The following is a 14789-nucleotide window of genomic DNA, read 5'->3' as shown; positions in this document are numbered from 1 at the left end:
ATCTAAACTTCAAGAGTCCTTTTAACCAAAGCAATTTGTCATATTCCTTATGTTTATTCTCTGTACATTCATCCAAGCAGCTCCATCATGACTTACAAATGCTATTTCCTTAGATCTGTTTGTCTTATTGAATGCTTAAAAACATATAGCATTCAAATTATTGAAAGGTCAAATATATATCTAAATTATATAATATATAATATTAATACACATTTTAAAAATATAAAACTAATTATTAAACCAAAAGCAGCTCTCTGGAAATAGTCAAAGTTTTACACAAAAGAGAAGTTATCTAATTAGCCAGAAAGGCATGTAATAAATATTTTAACAAAATTTTTGCTTGAAAATAGTAATGAAACCATTAATAATACTGAAGATAAAAAATGAAAAGATTATTTATCAATCTTTCTTCTGCGGTTTCAAGAACTTCCATATAATGTACACTTGGCCATATTTTAAATAATCTGTAAAGAATTGAGTACCAGAGCTACAGAAGTTTCATTAACATGTTGCTGTTAATCCAGCTTCTTTTGTACTGACTTCATGAAAGTTAAATGAGAAATTGTCTCACATGAGGTATCAGATTTTTTTCTTAAAGTGAACTTTTTTAGAGTACATAGATACCAAGAACAATTCAGTTTTTCACTCAGAAGGAAGTTAGAAACACACTTATCACTTGTGCTATCCACTGTCACCTTCTAATGTATCTAGTTTCTAAGGCATCCTACTATAAGTTACTTATAGCCCAGTGAACAACAGTGCCAAAATTGATCAATGATTAGTACTTGCTTTCAGTTTTGTGGCACTTGACATTACAGGGTTTAGTGGTAGTTCATTCCTATCTAGTATATTCTATTTTTTAAGTATTTTACCAGTTTATTTTGTATATTGTTTATTACCTGCACTAAACTGTAGTTTTTATGAGGGCATGGATTTTTCCCCACTTTGATCATAGCTCTATTGTCAAATCTTTGAACATGCGTGGTGAAGGTAGATGCTCAACAATTGTATGTTGAAAAGAATGAATCATTCTTAAATTGGAAGTTAGATATATACATATCACCACCCAACTCTTCATTCAACAAATACTCGCTCAGGATCTAATATGGGGTAGGTCCTCTGATACAGTGTGGAAGTACACGAATGAACTTGTAGTCTTGTCCAAATGTTATTATTGAAATTTATGGAATTTTGTCACTATGGGTTGTATATAACAAACCTTTAATTTTTTGCTGTTATAATGGAAGATTTTTAAATTAGATTCCATTCTGGATTAATGAATGTTTTGTGTTTTGCTACAAGGTGTTTTTCCTGACCATAACAAGGTTTATTAAACCACTCAATGGTAAGATAGAGTTCTTTTCATAATATTTGAGTGTTTTGCTTACCAAGAGTCAGCTATTTGGGCCACAAAGCTATTTATATCAATTGTAGGTATTATTATATTTAAAAATAGTTTTATATCCTATAGACCAATGAAATATGGATATAAAATAATACAGATTGCTCTTTCTATAGGAAATAGTTTGAAAGTTGCTGAAAGATTGATAAATGGAATGAAATAAAATGCTGTTAGTTATAGGTAAGAACTTTTTAGAGCTAGTATTAAAAACTCTATAGAAAGTGATGTCAGTTAAGTATACTTCTTTCTCTGCTTTAAGAAAAAAACCTGAACATTATATATTAAATTATTTAAAGCACATACAAACATGCAGGTCACATGTGTAACAGTTTTATGATTCTCTGAAATAGATTTGTTCTATCATATGCAGATTTGGGGGGTATGATATAATAGAAAAGCATACGGGAGTGTTTAACATGAGTTAAAAATATCACCTTTGCTATTCATAATCTATGAGAATGAACATCAAAAGAGCTAATTTCATGGTCTTCAGTTTTCTAATCTGTTAACTTTTTGTGATGTTTCATAATATACAAAAACAAAGTAAATGCCAAAACAAGATGTCTCAAAAATTAAAGACAATGTTGCAAATATTTAATTCTTAGAAGTTAAAAGTAAATTTTAAATAACACAAAACATTAACTTCCCTGAGAGTCTTCATTTTTGTGTTTTATGACAAAATTGGTGAACATAGATCAATTTACTTCAGTTTGCTTTGACCTTGGTAAAATAGTTAAAAATGTATTAGAAAGCATATTCAAGCTGGGTATTAGGGTACATGTTCCTTCATATAAACTCACTTGCTTTGCTTACTTATGAATACTTTTGTTTGTGCCGGTATGATCAAAATCACCTTCACTAATTTTGCTAATTAAGATTTCAGGTATTAAAGGGATGTTGACGTATTCCCATAATAACATTCACATATCTTTGTATTTTTTCCTACTAACGTACGTATAAAAATGAGAGCCTATAGAGAATACTGAAGTTTTAGAAAATGCAGTGAGTAGGAAGAGATAGTAATCAAATAAGACAATATTCTAATATCATAGCAGGTTAACAGCCCCCCACAGAATCACTGTCAAACCTACAAATGTAAGACTACCATTTACTTAGATGGCATTAATAAATTTAGTGTATCCACATTTCACTTGTACTTATACATGTAATTCATGAATATGCAAACATTTTTACATATGTAAATACAGAAAAACTGAATATTAAGTCCCTAGGTAAAATCTACATCATTTAATATATAATATATAATCAAATTTCTAGAGAAGGGGTTTGGAATTTGATTTACTAAGGAAATTGATCTGTATAGAATATAATTAAACTCTTGAATATTAAATATACATTTTTTTCTAATCACTGTTTCCCACATTTTTGTCAGGACACAACAGAAAATACATGCAGAGTAAAATGGAATACTGAATCTTTATGTTTTAAATCATACCACTTCCAACATGGTCATATATATTTTGGGTATTCTTTAAACGTTCACATTTTTCCTGTAAAATTTTCCTTCTAACAAGATACAGGAAACCCCATGGTAATTTTCCATGGGAAACAACTCCACACCACCTTTCATATTTGTATTTATGAACTTAACAATTGATCAATAGGCAGACACCTATAAAAAAAACTAATGTCAAATACCCCATAAATGTGTGGGCAAGGGAACTGCTGGAGGAAAAAAGAGGACATAAGTTTTAATATTGCTGAATAAGTACTGAATAAATGACTTACACTCAAATGACTAAGTAAAAGGAAGGAAGAAAGGAGAAATGGATAGAAGGAGAAAGTGGAGAGTGAGAGTCTCATTGACACCAAACACAAAATTGATTTAAGGTGGTGGTAGAAAGTTAGAGATCTTGGCTATATCAACAGATAATTTAGCTGCTCTTTAAAAAATACATTTATCCTCAGTTAAAAAAGATGTGGTCTTGAATCTCTACTAGCTTTTGATTTAATTTTCAATGATAAAGGACACCTGTTAGATATCACTGCTCAGTAAGGACACCATTCTTCAGTCCAGTGACAAAGAAAGTAAATGCATTAAATGCATAAGTAATTATTTAAAAAATACATAAATTATAAAAATGCATAAATAATTATAGATACTAGGCTATATAAAATATTCTAATACTTAAAAGTATTCTAATACTAATACTATGACTTTTATCTGAAAGTACTCAGATAAAAGTATCTATGTAACTTTGAGACTATTATCCACTATTAATTGCCAGGTGAGATTTTACTGAGCTGACCCATCAACTTTTTTTTTTTTTCAAATTTCTGAAACTAGTTGTTTTGGTGCTGACTGTTCCTGAAGGCTTTTCTTCACTTATTTTCCCTGATGTGCTAATAATATAAACAGAGATTTGTTGAATATGTACTGCTCTTCTAACATACTTGTCATTAAATGCAACATAATAACAATAGACCTAGAAACACTATAAGATTACAAAACATTACTGTGGAATTAAATATTTTCATAAAATGAGTGGTAGAGTTTAAAAATACACATGGCTTTTTAGCTTTAAGACTACAATTTTTGTTCCTTCTCGTTTATTGGGGAGAGGTTATATAATAGATAACACTTAAGATTCTGTACTACCTTTTTATAAAAATCTTATTTTGCCATAAATGGAAATATATATTCAATGAAGGCCAGGAAAACTAGAATAATAAAGAGAATTTTAAGTATTGATTGATAATTTGTTCTTAGGAAAAAATAATGGGAAAAAAAGGACTAGTAAAAAAAACAAGTGTTATTAATAATTTCACTTAAAGTTTATTATATGAATTATTTAAGAAAGAGTTGTCATTATTGTATTCACTGGTCCTAGCTTCCTTTTTTCAAAATAATAAATTTTCACAGAATACCAGGATAGAAAGAAAAAGATAGAAAGAATATTAAAATTTTGGACTATTGCCTCTTGTGTATTAAAAATATATTGAATGTCTGATGAGCAGCTATTTAAATTAATTAATATTTACATCTTAATATATAAAATGTTTGGAATATTTTAGTCCAAAATTAACTTTGATACAGTGTTAAACTCTTCTACTATTTTGAATTTGATGTTGGATAGATAACTATATAAATTTTCCAAAAATCATAAAATTGTATGCTTAAAAGAGTGAATCATACTCTACTTAAATATCTCAATAAAAATGTACAAAATATAAATTGCTTTTATCATTCATTATAGAGCAGACTCTATATATAATAGAAGAAATTTCCTGGAATGCAAATAAACTGCATAGAATTATTTTACAATTTAAATAATGACATTATAATTAATTTTTGAGAAATTTTTAAAAACATATTTGAATTATTTTTTCTTTAAAATACTAATATGTAAGGGGAGCCTGAGTGTCTCAGTCGGTTAGGTGTCTGTCTGACTCTTGATTTTGGCTCAGGTCATAATCTCAGGGCTGTGAAACTGAACCCCGCATCAGGCTCTGCACTGGGTGTGGAGCCTGCTGAAGATTCTTTCTCTCCTGGGATGCCTGGGTGGCTCAGTTGGTTAAGGTCCAACTCTTGGTTTCTGCTTAGCATGATCTTGGGGTCCTGGGGTCGAGTCCCGTATTCAGCTCTGCGCAGAGTCTGCTAGAGATTGTCTCCCTTCCCTTTGCTCTTCTCTCTCTTTCTCTCACTCTAAAATAAATTAAAAAAAAAAGATCTCTCTTCCCTCTGCCCCTTTACCCCCGTGTGTGCATGCATGCATGCTTGCTTTCTCTCTCAAAAAAAAAAAAAATAATAATCCACAAAACACTGTACAATACATGTTTCAAAGATCAAACTATTGACTTACTATATATTATGTGATAATTTTAAATATTTATATAGTAAATAGACTTTGTATGACTGTTTTCATTAAATACAAGAATCTGGTTTTCTTTTCAAAGGGCTAAATATTACATATCAAGGACTATTTCTCAACTAACATTTCTCAGAATTTTACAACATAATTATACTGTTAATTATGGAATTCTGTAATATATAATACAATTTTATTTAGGAATTATCTCAAACTTATAGACAAGTACAGTAAAGAGACCTGGATTATAATTTTGAAATACTGCAGTTCTCCTATGTTCTGAGAGAGTTTGTGTAGGTGTATTATCTTCTTTTCCCTTCTAACTTCTGGTGGCTCTCAGAAATCCTTGGCATTGCCTGGCTTAGCAGCAATATCATTCTAAGGTCTTTCTTTATATTCTCATGACTTTCTTTGTTTGTGTCTTTGTGTTTTTTCTTCTTATAAGAATACCAGTCATTGGGGCACCTGGGTGGCTCAGTGGGTTAAAGCCTCTGTCTTTGGTTCAGGTCATGAACCCAGGGTCCTCGGATCAAGCCCCATATCAGGCTCTCTGCTCAGCAGGGAGCCTGCTTCCTCCTCTCTCTCTCTGCCTGCCTCTCTGTCTACTTGTGATTTCTGTCTGTCAAATAAATAAATAAATAAATAAATAAATAAATAAATAAATCCTTAAAAAAAAAAAAAAAAGAACACCAGTCTTTGAATTTGGGGCCCACCCTAGATCCAGTGTGATAGTCTCTTCAGATCCTTAGGTAATTACATTGTCAAAGACTCTAATGATAAATGAAATGACATTCTAAGATTCATTGTGCACATGACTTTTTTTTGGGGGGGAGGTAGGATTGAAATTATTCATTCTTAAATGTTTGATAGAATTCATCCATGAAATATGAATATCTTTTGGGGAAGATTTTCTTTCTCTAAGATTTTATTTTTTTAGAGTAGTTTTAGGTTCACAGGAAAATTTAGAGGAAGGTACAGAGCTTTCCCATGCTCTCTGCCCCCATTCATGCGTAGTCTCCTACATTATCAGCAGTTCCTACCAGAATGTTACATATCCTACAACTGATGGATCTACTTTGACACATTTTAATCACCCGAAGTCCAATCTTTACATTATGGTTCATCCTTGGTGTTGTCCATGCTATGACTCTGGACAAATTTATAATGGCATGTATCCACCAGTGTAGTACAGCAAATATTTTCATTGTGCTAAAAATCTCTCATTCCCTGTCTATTCATCCCTCCCATACCTGAAACCTTGACAGTCAATCTTTCTATTGTTTTCATAGTTTTGCTATCTCCAGAATGTCATATAGTTGGAATTCTAAAGTATGTAGCCTTTTCAGAGAATTGGCTTCTTTCACTTAGTATTATAAAATTAAGTTTTCGGGGTGCCTGGGCATCCAATACTTGATTTTGGCTCAGGGCATGAACTCAGGGTGGTAGGAACCAACCCCACTTTGGCTCTGTGCTCAACATGAAGTCTGCTTGTCCCTCCCATTCCCCATCAGCCCCTCTGCCCATGTACTTCCTTTCTTTCTCTCTTTCTTTCTCTCTCTCTCTCTCCATAAAGTAAATACGGTTTTGTTTGTTTGTTTGTTTGTTTATTAAGTTTCCTCCATGCCTTTTCATTGCTTGATAGCTTCTTACTTTTGACCACAGAATACTATTTCATTGTCTGGAGGCGCCATAGTTTATTTATCTATTCACTTACTACAGGACATCTTTGTTGTTCCCAACTTTTGGCAATTATGGATAAATTAGCTGTAAATATCCATAAGAAACTTTTTGTGGGGATATAAATTCTGGAAAGATTTTTAGTAACCAATTCCATATATGTAATTGTTAAAAAACTAGACATACTATTTCTTTTGAGGCATTTTTGGTAATTTGTGCTTTTCAGGGAATTCATCCATTTCACCTACCTTTTTACATTTGTTGACTTTCAATAATAAATAGATTAGGAAATCCAAATATCTCAACCTCTTCCCTTATTATTTTATAACTTACTGATAGTTCCTAATGTTAATTCAATCTCATTTGACAGGTGTTATCTACACAAGATTCCTATTTGTGAGCCATAGAACCCAAGCAAGTTTTTTTATTATAAGTGGATATTAATTCTTATCTGGTTTCTTACTGGTTTCTATTTTGATGTTATTATCTTTCCATTAATATATAATTACTATTTTTAAAAACAATGCATTCCTAGAATAATAAAGTGAGTTGCAGAGCACTGCCTTATTTTGTGTTCTGTAACCAAGTTCTCATAACATCTAGACAATTTCTGCTCTAAATGTTGAGTATGTTTGCAGTTTAAGGTAAGGTAAATGGCTCTGGTATTTTGAGGGGAAGACATTAACCATTTATTTACTTTTAATGTTTCTAGGACTAATATATTCTATTTTTGAGTCAGTTTTTAAGTTGTATTTTTCTAGTAATTTCCTCTTTTCATATACATTTTTATATCAGAAAATATTAGACATATTTTCTCAGTGTTTGTTTAATCTCTATAGTGCCTGGGATGTCTCCCTTTTAACATTTAATACTATGTATAAATTCTCTGATTTGTTTTTTATTCAGAATATAGAGATTTTTTCAGGGTGTCGGGGTGGCTCAGTCATTAAATGACTGTCTTTGCCTCAGGTTGTGATCCCAGGGTTTTGGTATCATGCCCCGTGTCAGACTCCCTGCTCACTGGGAACCTTGCTTCTCCCTCTCCTGCTTCCCCTGCTTGTGCTCTCTCTCTTGCTATCTCTCCATCAAATAAATAAAATAAAAAAAGTAAAAAATAGAGATTTTTCTATATGATAATTATTTCCAGATAATTAGTTTTATTGATCTGTGTTGGATATTTGATTATACTCTATTATTTCTGCACTTACATTTAATATTTTCTTCCTTCTAATTCCTTACTTTATTATATTGTTCTTTTTCTAATTTCAAGTGTTGAAAACTTAGATTGTTTTGCTTTTTCCTGAGTAAACATTTAAGAGTATAACTCTTTGTCTAAGAACAATTTATTGCCTCTAGGTTTGAAAATTAGTGTTTTTATTGCGATAAAAATCTAAGTATTTTCAAATTTGTCATGATTTGTTCCTTAACTCATGATTTTTTAGAACTTATTTTTTTAATTTAAAAATATATGTGGCTCTCAAAAATTTTTAAAAATCAACTGTAATACAATGTAGTAAGGAAATATATTTCGTATAATATGAACTTTTGTTAATATTTAAGGGCCAGCTTTATGTCCTAGCATCCAGTCATTTATTAAAAGTGCATCCTTGAACATATATACCTAAAAATGTTTATATTTTAATTGCTAATTCAGAGTTCTTAATATATTTGTCCATTGGATCAATCTTACTAATTGAAGTTCTAAAGTCTTCCATAAACTTAATGACTTTTTGTCTTCCTTCTCTGATAATTATAGTCATAAATATATTAAAATTCCTTATAACATAGTAGGTTAATTCATTTCTCTTTATGTCTGTCATTTTTGAGGTTTATTCTTTTAAAACAAAGTTTAGTATTTTTATGGTTTTGGTCATTGAAACAGTTTTCATTAAATATTTGCTATATTTGCTTAATTTAAGCTTCAGTTTTTTTTCTAAATTAACATATAGTTTCCCTCTATTCTCCGTATGGAATTTTTGAGTAACAAAGATTAAAAATTGGAAAAGAGGGACACCTGGGTCGCTCAGTTTGTTAAGCTTTGGACTCTTGATTTTGACTCAGACCATGATCTCAGGGTCTGAGATCAAACCCCACAGCATTGGGCTCTGCAATGGGCATTGAGATTCTCTCTCTCAATATTCCTCTGCCCCTTTTCTGAGAAAAAAAAAAAAAAAGATATATGTACAGTCTTAGAATTAAAACATTATAACATTTGGAAAGAATACCACCAGATAAGATACTTTGCCCCATCTATCTTTTATTTTTGCTATTTCCTAGAAAATAAACATTTCACCTGCTTCTTAACAAGGATTGTGATTGGAAACCTTAAAGTAAAACTATCAAATATAATTAGTGTATTAAATATGTCAGGGGTTTTGTTTGTTTTGTTATGTTTTGTTTTTTGGAGAGAAGGGGAGAGAGTATGGAACTTGAGCATGAGATTGGGAGAGAGGCAAGAGAGAGAAGGAGAGAGTCCCAAGCAAGCTCCACACTCAGGGTGGGGGAATCACTGAACTCCATCTCCTGACCCTGAGATCTTGTCCTGAGTCAAACTCAAGAGTCAGAGGCTTGACTGAGCCACCCAAGCACTCCTCCAGGTTCTTTTTTTTTTTTTTTTAAACAAAACAAAACAAAACAAAACAAAATCTCCTTCATTTTCTTCTCTGAGTAGTGCTTCCACCATGTCTCAAACATGCTGTATTTTCTTTTGACTTAGACCTTTGTAATCAGTCGATCATTGTATAGGTACAGCTGGAACAGGTTAAACTTACTATTTAATTAAGTAGACATGATTAAATGTACTGGTTTCTCGGGTTAATATAGCTGAGAGAATCTAACACTGTACCAGCCCAATGCCTAGATGGTGGTAATCAAATGCTAAATAAAGATTTAATTAATCTAATTAGTTATTTTAATAAGTGACAGAATATTATCTGTTCCAAAAAGCTAAAATAATATGTTTATAAAAACAGAATGGTTACTTGTAGGTTCAGTAGATTGAGCCCATATGGATGAGATGGCGTTTAAAATAGGCCATGGTTGGCATGTGGGACATTGAGATAGAAGTAAAAATAATTTCAGTTGTAGGTAAAAGGGTAAGCAAAATCATAACAGAGAAGTTGTGGTTCTTTGATAAAAAAAAAAAAACTAACAAAATATATATGCAAAATATCAATAATATTAAGATGAGTTTATCTCCTTTCAGTGTTTATGGTAGATACAAATATCCTGTGGCCCACCTTGTGTCAGTCATTCCTCTCTTCCTTGATCATGATTATGTTGGTGTAGTAAAGTGACCAGCTGAAAAGCTATTCTATAGTCTTCCTTGCAGTGGCTGCTGCCATGTAATCAATTTCTTTCTAACAGATGTAGGAAAAAGCTGTTGAGCGAATCTTTCATAAAAGTTTATTAAGAATGGTACAGGAGGGAGTTGACTTAGCCTGCACACGTTTTTTGTTCATTGACTTTTCCTTCCTTTTATCTTAGTTCCCACAATATTAACATTATGAATGGAACTCCTATAGTAACTTGGAACTGTGCATAAAAGAGTACAGAATAAGAATGAAAAGAGTCTGGGTTCCTAAAAACACTAAAGAGCTTCAGGACTAGCCCTGGACCACCACCTTTGTATTTCTTCTTATGTGATAAAGGTAACCCTCCAATTCTTTCAATCCATGTTACCAGAATTCAGTTGCAGTTCCTTGATTATATATTATTAAGGTCAAATTTTATTTTTAATTTATAAGATATATATCTTTTGAAAACAAAACTGAAATTAACATTCCCTTGACAAAATACTACTTTATGTTAGTAATGAACATTATTTTTATCATGTATTTTAAATACTTAAATATTAGAAATTAAATATTGAAATCGTTATTTTTCAGATACTAGTGAACACATATTACCCCAAATATTTAATGCATAGTACTTATACAGTGCTACAGAAGTTTGGTTTGTTTATTTTTTCATGGTATAAATCAGCATTAATGACATACAGAAATACACATTTTTGGATTTTCTCTTTAACTATGGACATTGTAATAAAATTGTATACATTGAAAGAACTATTTTTTTCAAGATTTTTATTTATTTATGTGAGAGAGAGAGAGAGCACAAGCAGTGAGAGGGGCAAAAGGAGACACAAAGAGACAAGCAGGCTTCCTGCTGAGTGGGGAGCCCAATGTGGGGCTGGATGTGGGGCTCGATCCCAGGACCCCAAGATCATAACCTCAGCTGAAGGCAATCATTTAACCAACTGAGTCACCCAGGTGCCCTGAAAGAATTATTTAAATAAGCACTGGCATAAGCATGGTTAATTGAATTGCATATAACTTACACCTCAATTAAACCTCATAAAGAGCCTCATGTGATTTTTTTTTCCTCATGTGATTCTTAAAAGGGTTTAACACTGAGTTATTTATTCACACAAATGAATTGTACATGTCTTAAATATGAAAATCTACTGAATGAAATACCACTTAATTTCCTTCTTTGTATGATAAAGAAAATAGTTGTCAGAACCACCATGTTGAAACAAGTTTTAAAAGTTCAATTTTGCCTGTTCTAGCAGCTTGCTGTTGTGAATATTTCATAGATTTTATTAAAATAAACTAAGCTAATTTAAGGTTGATGCTGAATCTGTCATCTGTGAAATTCTTCACTTTATTATTCTTCCATCTTCTCTGTAATGATGATCTCCCAGTGTATATCATTCAATTAAACTTTTGTCTATAGAGCTGCTTTTACTTATCTTGAAAACTGGTTTTGTTTGCTGCAATTCAGGCCCACATGAAAGCTTTGGTTCAGGATTGTTGGGATGGTTCTGCATGCAGTTTCTAAAAGGACACTGAATCTAGAGAAGTATGGTAACAATCATGATTATTTTGGGTGTTTCAGTTAGTCATAATACTGAATTATAGCCTATATCTTCTGGAAAATTAACCAGAGATTCTGTATGTGCTAAACCTGCACAAATTCTAAAATGTATTTATCCAAACTATTGCTTCTTGGGCCAGTAACAGATTTTTCTGTAGGGTTAAGTGGGCTCCAATGATATCTGAAATATTTGTATTAGTGGGACTGCATATTCCAGTCAGTATTTGGTGCATTTAAACGTGAATGCAAGTATGCCTGCATGCATTGCTTTTTCCGAGACTTTAGAAAGAAGAAAACCCTCACAAACCAGAACACCATGCATTTTTATCAGCTTGCTTAGAGAAATAGTCTGACACAATTTATTTTCATTTTGTGTCTCTCAAGGTAAAGTACATGCTCCAGGGTAAGAAAAGAAATAGGGAACAGATCTTTCCCTGAATTGATAGACATGACATTTGTGCAAGTAGGTAGATAGAATGATTCACAAAAATGGACTAGGAAGGAAGAAAGGTGAAATGTAAAAACTGGAACTAATGTTATCAACTCAATCTGTTATCTGAGCTCACAAGTTAAACATAGTATTGCAGTGTCAGCATTCCTCCAGGAAAGTAGAACGCTATAAATACCCACTGCTTGGAAGCGATATTTGACCTATAAAGAACCATCATCCCAACAGTACTTGCTGCAAAAATTGGATAATGGTTGTCTGCAAAGTGGCAGACTTTCTTTGGAGTCTGGGCTGAAACAGAGGAATTCTGTGTAGAATAGCAATAGAATATGTTGTGAATTTTCAGGTTTTGATTGACATGTTTTGTTAATTAAACATTTTCAAGAATCACCAGATTTAGCTCAGTATCCTGAGCACTGCCTTAACAGAAACTGTGATATTTCAGTTGCAAACTGTACTAAAATTCTAGTTGGATGGTACAATCCCATAAAATCTGTAATCCTAATTGATGGAATAGCACTATTATTTCCTGTTTCAAAGCATATGTTCTTAGGGCTAATGACTTAGAAGTGTTTAAAACACAAGTTAAAGAATATTTAAAAATCCTTAGGCTTATCTTCATTTTGATTTCTTTTATGTTTGGGCTGATCAGAGAAATGCTAATGGCACAGATACTCCAGTATTTTCCCTATTGCAAAAAAAAAAATGTTGATTTTTTTGATCTAGCAACACTGTTTTTCACACTTTTCACACAACATGATAGCATTTGCATTAGGCATCAGTCTCAGAGCAACAGATTTTTTTAAAGGTTATTTACCATGCTCTTTTCTGAAACAATTTCTGATAACTCTCTGTTAGCAGCACTGTGACTGCTACTGTTCTAACATTTGATTTCAATTTATTTAACTTCCATCCAACCTGAAAAAAACTAATCTTAGTTATGTACACTTTCACAAATGCTCATCTTCTCTAAAATTCTCATTCTTTGTTATGCCATATATTATGATAAACAATTTTAAATTATCATTTTAAAAATACCATGATTCCTCTACAGTGGTCAAGATAAACAGGTTAATGTTTTGATTTCCTTGATAAAATCCTTTTTAGTTACTCTTATTTCTTCACCTCCATATCTGTTTTATCATTGTGACTTTGATCCTCACAATGTATCTCAAAGGTGACCAATTGGGACAACTCCCCACAAACTTTCTTAGTTATGTCTCCATTGTGTCTCGTATCAACTATAACAACATCTCTAGCAGATTTCCCTGCATCACTTCTTTCTCACTTATAATCCACAGCAGTCAGAAAGACCTTTAAAATCTAGTTTATACTATCACTCTTGCCTATAAGCTCTCAGAAAGTTCCCATATTACTGAGAGTAAATTCAGACTCTTTTCCCCTAACTAGAAGACCCTGCCTACTTCCTCAAATTGATTTTCCATGATTATTCTACTGTATTCCATGATAAATATTCTAGATATATCAGTCTCACATTGCCATGCTTTCTCTTGCATCTTCTTGCCAAATATCTTCTCAAATCAACTTTTCATTCTTAGAAAATCCTTCTCCATTCATGTATCTAAATTATCCCCACTAACAATACAGACTTCTAGTTCTAGAATGAATAAATCATGGGGATGAATGACACAACACAAGGAATATAGTCAATGATATTGTATTAGCATTGTGTGTTGACAGATGGTAGCTACACTTGGGATGAGCATAGAAAAATGTATATAGTTGTTGAATCACTATGTTGTACACCTGAAACTAATGTAAGATTGTGTGTCAACTATACTCAAATAAGAAAATTAAAATTAAAAACAGAATTAAATTTTCACTATTATAAATAAGTAACACCCACTATTATGAGGTGCTCCTGCATACACTATCTGATTTTAATTTCTTTAAATTACATGCTAAAATATCGCATAGATTTTGTTACTTTATTTTTTGGAATATCTCCTATCCAGTCTGAGAATATAAGCTTTATTAGAGTAAATCATCAATAAGCTGTTGATCATTTGAATGAGGCAGAAAAAATGTTAGGAAAAGAAGATAAAAATTGCAAAAGAGTAAATTAAAAGAGGCTTTCAAACAATAGATAAGGTCTAAAAGAAAAACAAAAGAAATACTAATCTCTCTTTTCCTCCATGGTCATCATTTTCTTGCATTGTTTACTCTAAATGTAAATCATCCCCTACTGCTATACAAGCCCAAATTGTCATAAATTTTTAAGACCTAAATACAATTTTTTGAGTGACACTTTACAGGATGTCCAGGGCTAAAGTAATTCCTTTTACATTAAAATACCTGAAACATTTTATCTGTACTTCGTTAATACTACTTAGCATCAACTTAAGATGTAGGTCTGGTTTCTACTTCTATATCCCTACTGTCCTGAACATGATTACTTCCATTTTATGAATTTACTATTAACAAATAAAAGACAGGACTCAAACATGTATTTATTGGAAATAATTTATGTTCCATGCTTTCCAAATCAGATTCATAATGTATTAACATTATGTCACTATTCACATAATCATAT

Source organism: Mustela nivalis (genome assembly GCF_964662115.1).
Source record: "Mustela nivalis genome assembly, chromosome: 6".
Taxonomy (NCBI): Eukaryota; Metazoa; Chordata; class Mammalia; order Carnivora; family Mustelidae; genus Mustela; species Mustela nivalis.
The sequence above is the reverse complement of the archived record's forward strand: the minus strand, read 5'-3'. Positions refer to the sequence as shown.